This window comes from Haliotis rubra, unplaced genomic scaffold, assembly GCF_003918875.1.
Source record: "Haliotis rubra isolate DU_JTF1 unplaced genomic scaffold, ASM391887v1 Scf424, whole genome shotgun sequence".
Lineage (NCBI taxonomy): Eukaryota > Metazoa > Mollusca > Gastropoda > Lepetellida > Haliotidae > Haliotis > Haliotis rubra.
The window spans coordinates 575,844-587,953 of record NW_025767107.1 but is presented as its reverse complement, the minus strand read 5'-3'; positions in this window follow the sequence as shown (position 1 = coordinate 587,953).

Genomic DNA, 12,110 nt, shown 5'->3' with positions numbered 1-12,110 from the left:
ACTTGATATCTTCATATACATGTCTAAATTTTAACCCAACCGTCGGGCAGGTCAATTTGAGAATCTGGCAGTCCGTGTTGAAAATAACCGGTCCCGGGCGGTCGGGCAGGCAGGTATTTCGAACGTTGGGCTTCTTGTTAATCGGTACTAAATTTATACTATATAAGCTGCAACAACCTGTTATTGTGCAGTGTATTTTCCTTTCCTTGCAGTATTTCCATTCTAGAATTTATTCGGAATAACTCTCATCACATATCGAAGAAAATTATTATTATGATTTTAAGAGAGCCCGGGGAAACAACAGAACGTACAAGATTTTAGCGATTTTACGTGCGCATCTGGTGTAACCGGCGCATAAACATCTCTCTCTCTCTCTCTCTCTCTCTCTCTCTCTCTCTCTCTCTCTCTCTCTCTCTCTCTCTCTCTCTCTCTCTCTCTCTCTCTCTCTCTCTCTCTCTCTCTGCTCACAGAATTACTGCCTCAGATATGCGTCTGGCTAATGATTCTGTTGGCGCTGGGAAATCACTGGGGTATCTCGCAGCCATTATTAATGAAGGTTAATCAAGAGTCGAGGGGGAGCTGTCATGTAAACAGGTCGTCGGGTTTTAATCAACGGTCGATTTGATCCAGTGTCTGGCGGCTATGCGAGTGAATGAGTTTAGTTTTACGCCGCACTCAGCAATATTCCAGTTAAATGGCGGCGGGCTGTAAATTATCGAGTCTGGACCAGACAATCCAGTGATCAACAGCATGAGCATCGATCTAAGCAATTGGGATACGACTTGTGTCAACAATGTTACGCTGGAACTGAATCATTTTACACTGGATGTGAAATCTGCAAATGTAATTTGTGCAGTTTCTAAAACAACTACAGAGAGAACCAATTTTTTTTATACTTATCTGCAACTACAACCTGAATAGGAAAATCTAAAAATGACGCTAACCAATTTTTTGGATGATTGGTCGTTGGTATTGAACCATTCATCAATTGTGAGATTTCAACCAATTCCCAACACTAGTGTCAAGCATGTCAGCGAGTCTGACCACCCGATCCCGTTAGTCTCCTCTTACGACAAGCATGGGCTACTGAAGATCAGTTCTATCCCGGATCTTCACGGGTAGGTGCATGTCTATGCAACAGAATTAGGTCGGTTTCACTGCACAGCAAAGTACTCTATGAGTGAGTGAATGAGTGATTTGACTTTTACAACGCTTCTAGCAATATCTGGAACACCAGAATGGGCTTCACACATTGTAACCATGTGGAATCGATCCCGGCCTTCGGCGTGACGAGCAAACGCTTTAACCACGAAGCTACCCCACTGCCCCAACTAATCTTTGGCAACAAGTTTCAATTATGGGGAAATTTCTGAATAAATCTCAATAAAAAAAAAATTACCTTTTTGTCTAATAAATAACTCAAACGGCTTCTCAGCAGAAAGGAACCAACCCTTCATTTGTCATCAACAGAAGCGTGACTACATTTACTGCATGGCTGGCGGCTGAGACTGTCAATTAAAGTACTTCACGTTTTGCATACTCTCAAATGAGTGGGTTAGTGAGTGAGTTGGGTTTTGCGCCGCTTTAAGCAATATTCCAGCAATATCACGGCGGGGGACACCAGAAATGGGCTTCACACAATATGCCCATAACCCGGGTCTTCGGCGTGACGAGCGAACGCTTTAACCGCTAGGCTACCGGACCGCCCCGTACCCTTAAATGACGCCTTGGGGCGGTTACATATTTTGGTGAAAAACGTTACTTATTTGCCGTATCTTCATACCTGCCGACTCGCACGCATTGAGGGACAATATTTATGCTATTTCTTCAGGTCAGGTCAGGTGCAGCTGCATCAAAGTAATGCATAAATGAATTGCATTTAAATATAGAACAAGCCTTTATGGATAACAACTTCTTTTTATTCGTGAGTGCGACGTTTCGATACAGATTCTTGTACCGTTGTCAAGCATAATGGAACATGAAGAAGGGGAAGTATATATATACTGGATGTAACAATGTAACAAAGAAAAACAACATAATTAACATAATTGGCTAGGCAAAAGCTGATAAAGCCAGAGAGTAGACAAAGGACAGGCGTGGAAGCCAATGATGTACAAATAATAATGAGATGGTTATACAATAGAGTTTATGGAAGAAAACCCGCCACCGTAAAGAACAACAACCCAAAATGTGTCATCTACAAAATAAACTGTGATTGTGGGCAGAGCTACATAGGCGAAACTTCCCGACCCATCAACACCCGAGTCAAAGAACATCAGACCTCTGTTACCAATTCCGACAGCAAATCAGCCATTTCCGACCACATCAAAGCAAGCCGCAATCATCAAATAGAGTGGTCTGACATCACCATTCTCTCTAACAAACAAATTGACTTCACTAAACGCAAGCTCACCGAAGCCATCCACATCAAACGCCAAAGCCCACTATCAACCGAGACCAAGGATACTTCATTCCATCCGCTTATGATGCACTCATCCACCAAGCCCAATCTACTGTATAAACTCTATTGTATAACCATCTCATTATTATTGACAACGGTACAAGAATCTGTATCGAAACGTCGCACTCACGAATAAAAAGAAGTTGTTATCCATAAAGTTTGTTCTATATTGTACTTCCCAACTTCTAAAATGCCACTCAAAGAAGTTAATTGCATTTAAAACCGGCTTGTTCCTGCAGTTCATGTCTTCTCCTGTATATTTTTTCAAATGCGAGAAGCAATATGTATTTCTACAATATGATATGTATGAACTCGGTTTTGTGTGGTCACTCAAATAGTGAGTGAGTGAGAGAGTAGTTTTACGCCGCTTTTAGCAATATTCCAGTAATATCACGGCGGGGGACACCAGAAATGGGCTTTACACATTGTACCCATGGGGAATCGAACCCTGGTCTTCGGCGTGAGGAACTAAAGCTTTAACCACTGGACTACTACACTGCCCCTCACTTAAATAGAACAAGAGATGGTTGAAATAGTTATGTCTATTATGTGTGTGCATGCCAGTGTGTGTGTACTCAAACAGTTTAACATCATATTGGACGAGTATTAAAACGCTTTACAATGGACATGACCAATGAATCTCGCATTTCAATGTGAAAATACGGCCACGGTATTTCTGAGTAGGTTAATGCGATCGTTCTTCACTCCAATTCCCAACATGGGTACAATGTAAGTAGTCGCCGGAAGATAATTAGCGGCGTAAACATATGCTCTCTAAATGTAACTACACTAAAATAACAAGTGAATGAAGCAGATGGCGCTTCGTTGTTAGCGCTATGAGTCATTGTTAGTTCAAGCGCACCTACATGTATTAATGCCACATTTAGAGGATAATCACAAATCACATGGACAGTTAATTTAACATGTTTTGTTTTTGTTTTGGGGTTTTGGGGTTTTTTTCATGAAACAATAAAGTCTTCCATCATAACATTCGTTACATAATGACACATACAAATACATGAATATATTCATCCAACATATCAGGCTGTGACACACTTAAACCTCCGATATATAATGGTGTATAGGGTGTTGTTTGTAGTGCCACATCCAACATATCATGTTTTATCAACGTGCGCAGCATGTTGTATTCAGTGTTGTATATGGCCTCATATCAGACATAGCATGTTGTATATGGGTCACAACCAACATATGTTGTATATTGCGCAACTTCCAAAATAAGTTGTATATAATGTCATATCTGATATATCATAAGTATATAGTATTACATCCCATATGTCATGTTGTAAATAGCATCATATATGAACATATCATATTGTTTATAGCACCACATCTGACATATCAAGCTGTATATTGTGTCACATCCAACATATCATGTTGTATATTACATACACATTCAACATATTTTGTTGTATACGGTGCCACATCTGACATACCATGTTGTATATAGCGCCACATCTGACATATCATACTGTATATAGTGCAACATCCGACATAGCATATTGTATATAGTGTCACGGCCAATCTATCGTGTTGTACATAGTGTATTATCTGATATACATTGTAAATATGTCTTATCTAACATGTGTTGTATATAGTGCCACAATTATTCTGACATGTCATGCTGTGTCTTGTGTCACATCCAATGTGTTGTGTTATATATTGCGCAACATCCGGCTTATTGTGTTGTATATTGTGTCTTATATCCAACCTATAATATGTGTTCCCAAAGTTACACCAGTGCCATTAACTAACTAGTCAATATATAACTAAAACAAAGATAATTTTTCAAAAGGGGAAACAGATCAAGATTTTACAAAAGAAGCGGTTGCTGCATACACAGGTCAGGTTTGAATACTGGGAATAATGGATGCCATTTATTAGCAAATTTCTTCATTTTATTCTTCCTTTTGGCAATGAAGCTTTCAACAGAAAAAAATATCTTTTAAAGTCTTTATAAAGTTATCGCATTTTGGAATGTTGTTTTTCAAAGAAGAGACATAGATCTGTCTTTTTGCTGAAATGATTATATGATTAAGTAATGGGTTTTATATTTTTGTCAAATTGACTTTTGTATCAAATAAGTGTTAATCCAAATTTGAAGATCCTTCCAAAACTTTTTAGTCTCACTACATTCCCAGTAAACATGGCACAAGTTTTCATCTTCATCTTTATAAAAGCTGCATGAGGCGCTCTGGATAAGGTTCATTTTAGAAGTTCCTTTTGGTATAGATAATACCGTGTAAAATTTTATATTGGAACTCTAAGAGTTTTACATCATTAATGTCTTGTCTGTAAGACTTAAAAATCATTGGCCAATCAAAGTCAGTATCTTCAAACACATTCTCCCATTTATGACACATATGAGGGTTATTATTGTTAAATAACAATATATCACAAAATAATCTTGATCCTTGTAATGATTTCATAAAATTCTTTTGATATGAGTTAAGATTAATGTCATAGTTATTTATACACCTGTGATTTGTTATTGTATTTTTCCATGATTCAGGTATATTATTTAGAACATATCTATGATCTAATTCTGTCCCTTTATTTGCATATTTACTTTTAAAGATTCAAAAGACATCAAACCTTCTTCATCACACATGTCTTTGATGGTTAATAGTCCTTTATTTGCCCAATGACTGATATAATGATTTTGGTATTTAAAATTATGATTAAACCATAATGGCTGTGCTAAAATTTCATCAATGTTGTTTTCCTCTATGGTAATGTTAGTACAATACATGTTCCATGCTTTTAAAACATCTTTCCAATATGGATTATGAATATCAGCAATATTATAGAAATTAGCACCAAATTTCATGATATCATGTAACGGAAAATTGCATGGATTACATATTGATGATTTTCTTAATTAAAGTCTCAAAGTGGATAGTTTCAAGGCATTGATAAAGGTTTTATGTCGATCATTCTTAAACCCCATGTATATAATCTTTTTTCAAGGTACTTCTCTTAATTTTGTAAGTTTTGTCAGTCCAGATGAATTTGAAAAATATTTTATCAAGGGAGGTAACAAAATCTTGGGGTGTGTTTGCTAAAGTATTGAAAATATGAACTAATTTTGACATAGCTAGTGTCTTGATAGCAGTGATTTTGCCGATTAATGTTAAATGTATTTTTCTCCACACTGCCAATAATCTGTTAATTTCCTCTAGTTTTTCTTTGTATTGATGATCCATAGATCCTTCAGTTCAGCATTAAGTATAATTCCCAGAACATCAAATTCATTTTTTTAGCCATTCAATATTCAAATCCTGACATAGTTTATCACCACAACCTGCTTTACATCCAATCCAGATAGGTTTAGTCTTATCAATATTTATTTTTAGTCCTGACATCTTATAGAAAGTATTAATTGCATCAACAGCAGAATATAGACAATTTTCTGTACCATCCAAAAAACAACTCTGCATATTGTCCTGATTTATACTCTGTATCATCAATTACTATACCTTTGATATTTTCATTTTGTCTTATCATGCATCCAAGGATTTCAGCTACAAAAGGAAAAAGATATGGTGATAACGGATCCCCTTGTCTACAGCCCCGTTCATTTGAAAAGAATTCTGAAAGATGTCCATTTTGAATAACACAAGAAGTTGTATTATAGGTTAGGATATTTAGCCACCTAATAATTTGGGGACCAAAACCAAACTTTTTAATACCAAATTTATAAAATCTTTAGAGACAGTATTAAAAAGCCTTTTCAAAATCGATCAAAATTAATAAACCTGGGATGTCTCTTCTTTTTGTCTCAAACATAATGTCATAGAGTAATCTTGTGTTTTCGCTTATATTTCTACCAGGTATAAAACCAGTCTGATTTTCATGTATAAGAGAGTACAGGGTTGTTTTTAAAGATTAGAAATACAAGTACTTACTATTTTATACAGTAAATTCAATAAAGTTATTGGTCTCCAGTTTTTAAAGGGTTCTGTTTTTTATCTGGCTTGGGTATACATGTAATACTAGTAACACCTCTTTTCATTGTGAAAGACATTTGATTCTTATTAAAAATTTCTTTAATAAATCTTTAGATCCAATATTTAAGGTCTTTCCAAAAATATTTAAAGAAATCTATTGAAAATCCATCTACACCAGGGCTTTTGTTATTTTTCATATGTTTAACAGCCAATGTTATTTCTTCCATGACAATATCTTTTTTCTAATGTGTTTCTAAGATTGTCAGTTAAAGTGGGAGTTACCACATCTTGTAAACATGTATCATCCTCATATTTCCTGCCAGAAGAGTAAATTTTTTGTAAAATGTTTTTACTTCATTTAAGATAGAAAAGCTATCAGTAATTTCGTCATTGTTATCCGTGACAATCTTATTAATTGATTTGCTGACATAATTTCTATTTTCTAGGTTGCAAAAACATTTGGTTGGCTTTTCCCCTCTTCATACCATAAAATTCTGTTTCTGAGCTGTATACCCCTTATTTCATCTTCTTTAATTTGTTGTAGTTCAAATTTATATTTTGCAAGTTCAGATAATAAATTTTCATCTATAGTTTGAAAGTCCTTTCTTATTGATTCTTCATAGTCTTTAATTTTAGTTTCTAATTCTGTGGTTTTATCAATGGTTTTCCTTTTTAGAAAGGTTGAAAATGAAATTGATTTTCCCCTAACATTCATAAGGAAGGTTTCTAAAATAAACTATCATCAATCTTAAGTTTTATATTAAGGTCATTAGCATTTTCATCATATACATCAATATCTGAATATTCTTCAACTGTGTCCTATAATATGGATCTAACAAGTTCACTATATTCAGGTTGAAACAATAAAGACGTATTAAATTTCCAATATCCCCGCCCTCTTTCTTGGTTAATAGTATTTGAAAAGAGTAGCTAATAGCTGAGTGGTCCCTTTTATAGCCTGGTAGAATATCGGAATCAAGCGTAAGGTTCAGCAAATCTTGTGAGATTAAAAAAGTCCAGTCTGGCTTGTTGTCTTGGATGTTTTTTCAACCATGTAATTTTTTTCAGATTATCATTTGAATCACGCCAAACATCCACAAGATCATAAGCTGCAATTGTGTCTAAAACAACTTTTCTGGCCTTGGGATTGTTGATATTTTTGTAATTTTCTAAATCAATGGAAGGATCAAGAACCAGATTCCAATCTCCTACCATAATCAGAGATTCATTCTCAAAATTGGATATACTTTCAAAAGCTTTACATAAAATAATGGGTCATCAATATTTGGTCCATAAAGGTTTGTGAGGGTAAATCTTTATCTTCTACAGTTATGTCTGCAATAATAAAATTTCCACCTTCATCTTCCAGAGTTTTATGTATAGTGAGATCAATATTATTATTGAAAAGTATTGCAACACCTCTTGAATTGGACTTGAAAGGTGCAATTATACTCTACAATCCCCATTCATTTCTCATTTTATTAACATCTTCTTTGGATATATGGATATCTTGTAAGCAAATTATTGAGTATGTTCCCAGACTGTCGAAATGTTTTTACGACGATTTTTTGTTTTATTGTGTTCTAGACACAATATGTACAATTCATGCATAATTCAACTTCAAATGCTGAAACAAATCCATTGTACACAAAGTTTGTATGCCAACCTATTCTCACAACTGCAAAGACTGTATCAGAAAATGTACATGTAACATTACTAACGGTTTCCCATGGACATGAATACAAACATACCTTTTAAGAGGATATCGATCTGCAGGGGTAATTTGTTTCATGATACGCTCATCGAATAGCACATATTCCATAGGGATTCTCTCTTCAATCATTAAATTGCTTCGGGACAGTTTGTTGTGGTTACCGATGACCAAACATAGTTTCATCGCTCTCTCTGAAGTAGCAGAGCTTATAGTGCTTTAGTCGCCTGAACTCTCTAGCCTCCAACGGACGTGCTTTCTCCAACGCCACTTGGAATCCGTTTCGAGAGATAATCGAGACTGATTATTTTAATGTTTTGATGCTATATTGCGTTGCAGTCAGGTTATTTAATATGGAATTTTACGTGAGAATCAGCATGTGCCTCTTGGTGTTTGTGTTTCTGGGTGCAAGATCCGATTCAGAAATAAGAGACTCTTTAAGTCACCTGAGGAAGGATCTTCTCGGACGCCAGGATAAGGCTGTTCCACCGTTCCAAGGAAACTCGACGTCAGTGGACGTTTCACTGGCCTTCACTCAATCACGATCCTAGACTTGAACTCCGTCACACAAGTGTTAGCAGTAGTTGGATATCTCAAGATGGCCTGGCTTGACCCAAGACTCACTTGGGATGTTCTCAATCACACAGGAGTCCATATGGTTGAGGTTGGGAATAAAGACATATGGACACCTCTTATATCCGTCGGCAATAGCGTATCAAACTTGCATCCAGTAGAAACAAAGCTACCACTTATCGTCAATCCTTCAGGATACGTAACATGGCAGGTAGTGGATGATTTTCGGACAGAGTGTAAGATAAACATTGCTCGGTTTCCTTTCGATACTCAGCGCTGTCGTCTGCTCCTCACGCCCCTTACGGATACTCTATTAATATCAGAATTGATTATCAAAATATTCCAGCAGAAAATTTCTTGGGCGAAAATGGCGAATGGAAAACTCGAAGCGTTTCTAAGAACATCTCATCAATAGACACATTTATAATCGCCGAATACATCTTCACATTCGAAAGGAAATACGTTTACTACCTCATTAACTTTATCTTTCCCATGGGTATCATTTCAATCCTTAACCCATTCGTGTTCCTCATCCCAGCTCGGGTCTGGGAGAAGCTTGGTTTTCTGATGGCCGTGTTTGTTTCTCACACAATGTTCCTGAATCTGATCCACAGCAACATGCCCCGACCTCAGATAACACATCCAGGCTGTCTCTGTACCTGCTGCTGAACGAGATCAAGGATTCCTCACCATCTTTGCTTCTATCGTTGTACTCGTGGTTCATCACCAGAAAGAAATGTCCCAGACCAAGGTAATACCATCGGCGGACACAAAACCTTCTTCCGGGCTGTGCAAGACCCAGGACCGGGAACGTTTTCTTGACTGTGTATTTTTTGCCGTGTCCCTGATAATGGCTGTGTGCAGCATCCTGATCCTGTTTATGTAGGAGATAAAATGTATTGCTAATGAATGAGTTTTACGATGTTAACATTATCTGGTAATCTGTGAACATATACTGGCTATCTGTGAACATTTACTGGTAATCTGTGAACATTTACTGGTAATCTGTGAACATATACTGGCTATCAGTGAACATTTACTGGTAATCTGTGAACATATACTGGCTATCTGTGAGCATTTACTGGTAACTGTTATTCTGTGAACATTTACTGGCAATCTGTGAACATATACTGGCCATCTGTGAACATTTACTGGTAATCTGTGAAAATTTACTGGTTATCTGTGAACATTTACTTCTAATCTGTGAACATTTACTTCTAATCTGTGTTTACATTCAACAAAATGTGTTTGTAACGAATAAGTGCGTTTCACGAAGTTAAACATAACATCATCTGGTAATTCGTGAACATATACTGGCTATCTGTGAACATAAACTGGCTATCTGTGAACATTTACTGGTAATCTGTGAACATTTACTGGTAATCTGTGAACATTTATTGGTAATCTGTGAACATTTATTGGTAATCTGTATTTACATTCAACAAAATGTGTTAGTAACGAATAAGTGAGTTTTACGACATAAATTTGATATCTGTGAACATTTACTGGTAATCTGTGAACATTTATTGGTAATCTGTGAACATTTATTGGTAATCTGTGTTTACATTCAACAAAATGTGTTTGTAACGAATAAGTGAGTTTTACGACTTAAACTGGATATCTGTGAAAATTTACTGGTTATCTGTGAAAATTTACCTCTAATCTGTGAACATTTACTTCTAATCTGTGTTTACACTCAACAAAATGTGTTTGTAACGAATAAGTGCGTTTCACGATGTTAAACATAACATCATCTGGTAATTCGTGAACATATACTGGCTATCTGTGAACATAAACTGGCTATCTGTGAACATTTACTGGTAATCTGTGAACATTTACTGGTAATCTGTGAACATTTACTGGTAATCTGTGAACATGCATTGGTAATCTGTGTTTACATTCAAGAAAATGTGTTTGTAACGAATAAGTGAGTTTTACGACTTAAACTGGATATCTGTGAAAATTTACTGGTTATCTGTGAACATTTACTTCTAATCTGTGAACATTTACTAGTAATCTGTGTTTACACTCAACAAAATGTGTTTGTAACGAATAATTGAGTTTCACGATGTTAAACATAACATTAACTGGTTATCTTTGAACATTTCCTGGTAATCTGTTTTTGCATTGAACAAAACAGTGCATCTATCGGACATGACAATTGTGATTTGAAACCTTTGAGTACTTTCGAACTTCATACCATAATTGGTTTCTCGGGACAGGACCATTACAGCAACTTATTTCTGTTTTGCACCTTACGATACTGCACGACAGTACGTTTCGACACATGTAAGGGCAATAATGTGTCTATTATATTTTGATAATTTCGAGTTCATGCACCTATACATGATTGTTTCTAAAATGAAACAAACAATAAAAATGTTTTCATGAGGATGTTTTGATGGTGGTGTGTGGTCCTGTGCATCGAGCTCAGGCCACAAAGCAGTTTAAATTAAGCAACGTTGGGCACGAAGAGTCCTTGGATGGGTGACCGTGTTTGGCAGCTTAACCCCTTAGAGTTTCTAGAAGTTCAGCCCTGTCCCACAACGGGGCACATGTGATACCTTAGGCAAGTGAGCATCTGGCTAATGATTCTGTTGGGACTGGGAAATCACTGGGGTATCTCGCAGCCATTATTGATAAAGGTTAATCAAGAGTCGAGGGAGAGCTGTCATGTAGACAGTTCGTCGGGTTTTAATCAACGGTCGATTTGATCCAGTGTCTGGTGGCTATGCGAGTGAATGAGTTTAGTTTTACGCCGCACTCAGCAATATTCCAGTTAAATGGCGGCGGGCTGTAAATTATCGAGTCTGGACCAGACAATCCAGAGATCAACAGCATGAGCATCGATCTAAGCAATTGGGATACGACTTGTGTCAACCATGTCAGCGAATCTGACCACCCGATCCCGTTAGTCTCCTCTTACGACAAGCATGGGCTACTGAAGATCAGTTCTATCCCGGATCTTCAATGGTAGGTGCATGTCTATGCTACAGAATTAGGTCGGTTTCACTGCACAGAAAGTACTCTATGAGTGAGTGAATGAGTGATTTGACTTTTTACAACGCTTCTAACAATATCTGGAACACCAGAATGGGCTTCACACATTGTAACCATGTGGGGAATCGATCTCGGACGCCAGGATAAGGCTGTTCCACCGTTCCAAGGAAACTCGACGTCAGTGGACGTTTCACTGGCCTTCACTCCAATCACGATCCTAGACTTGAACTCCGTCACACAAGTGTTAGCAGTAGTTGGATATCTCAAGATGGCCTGGCTTGACCCAAGACTCACTTGGGATGTTCTCAATCACACAGGGAGTCCATATGGTTGAGGTTGGGAATAAAGACATATGGACACCTCTTATATCCGTCGGCAATAGCGTATCAAACTTGCA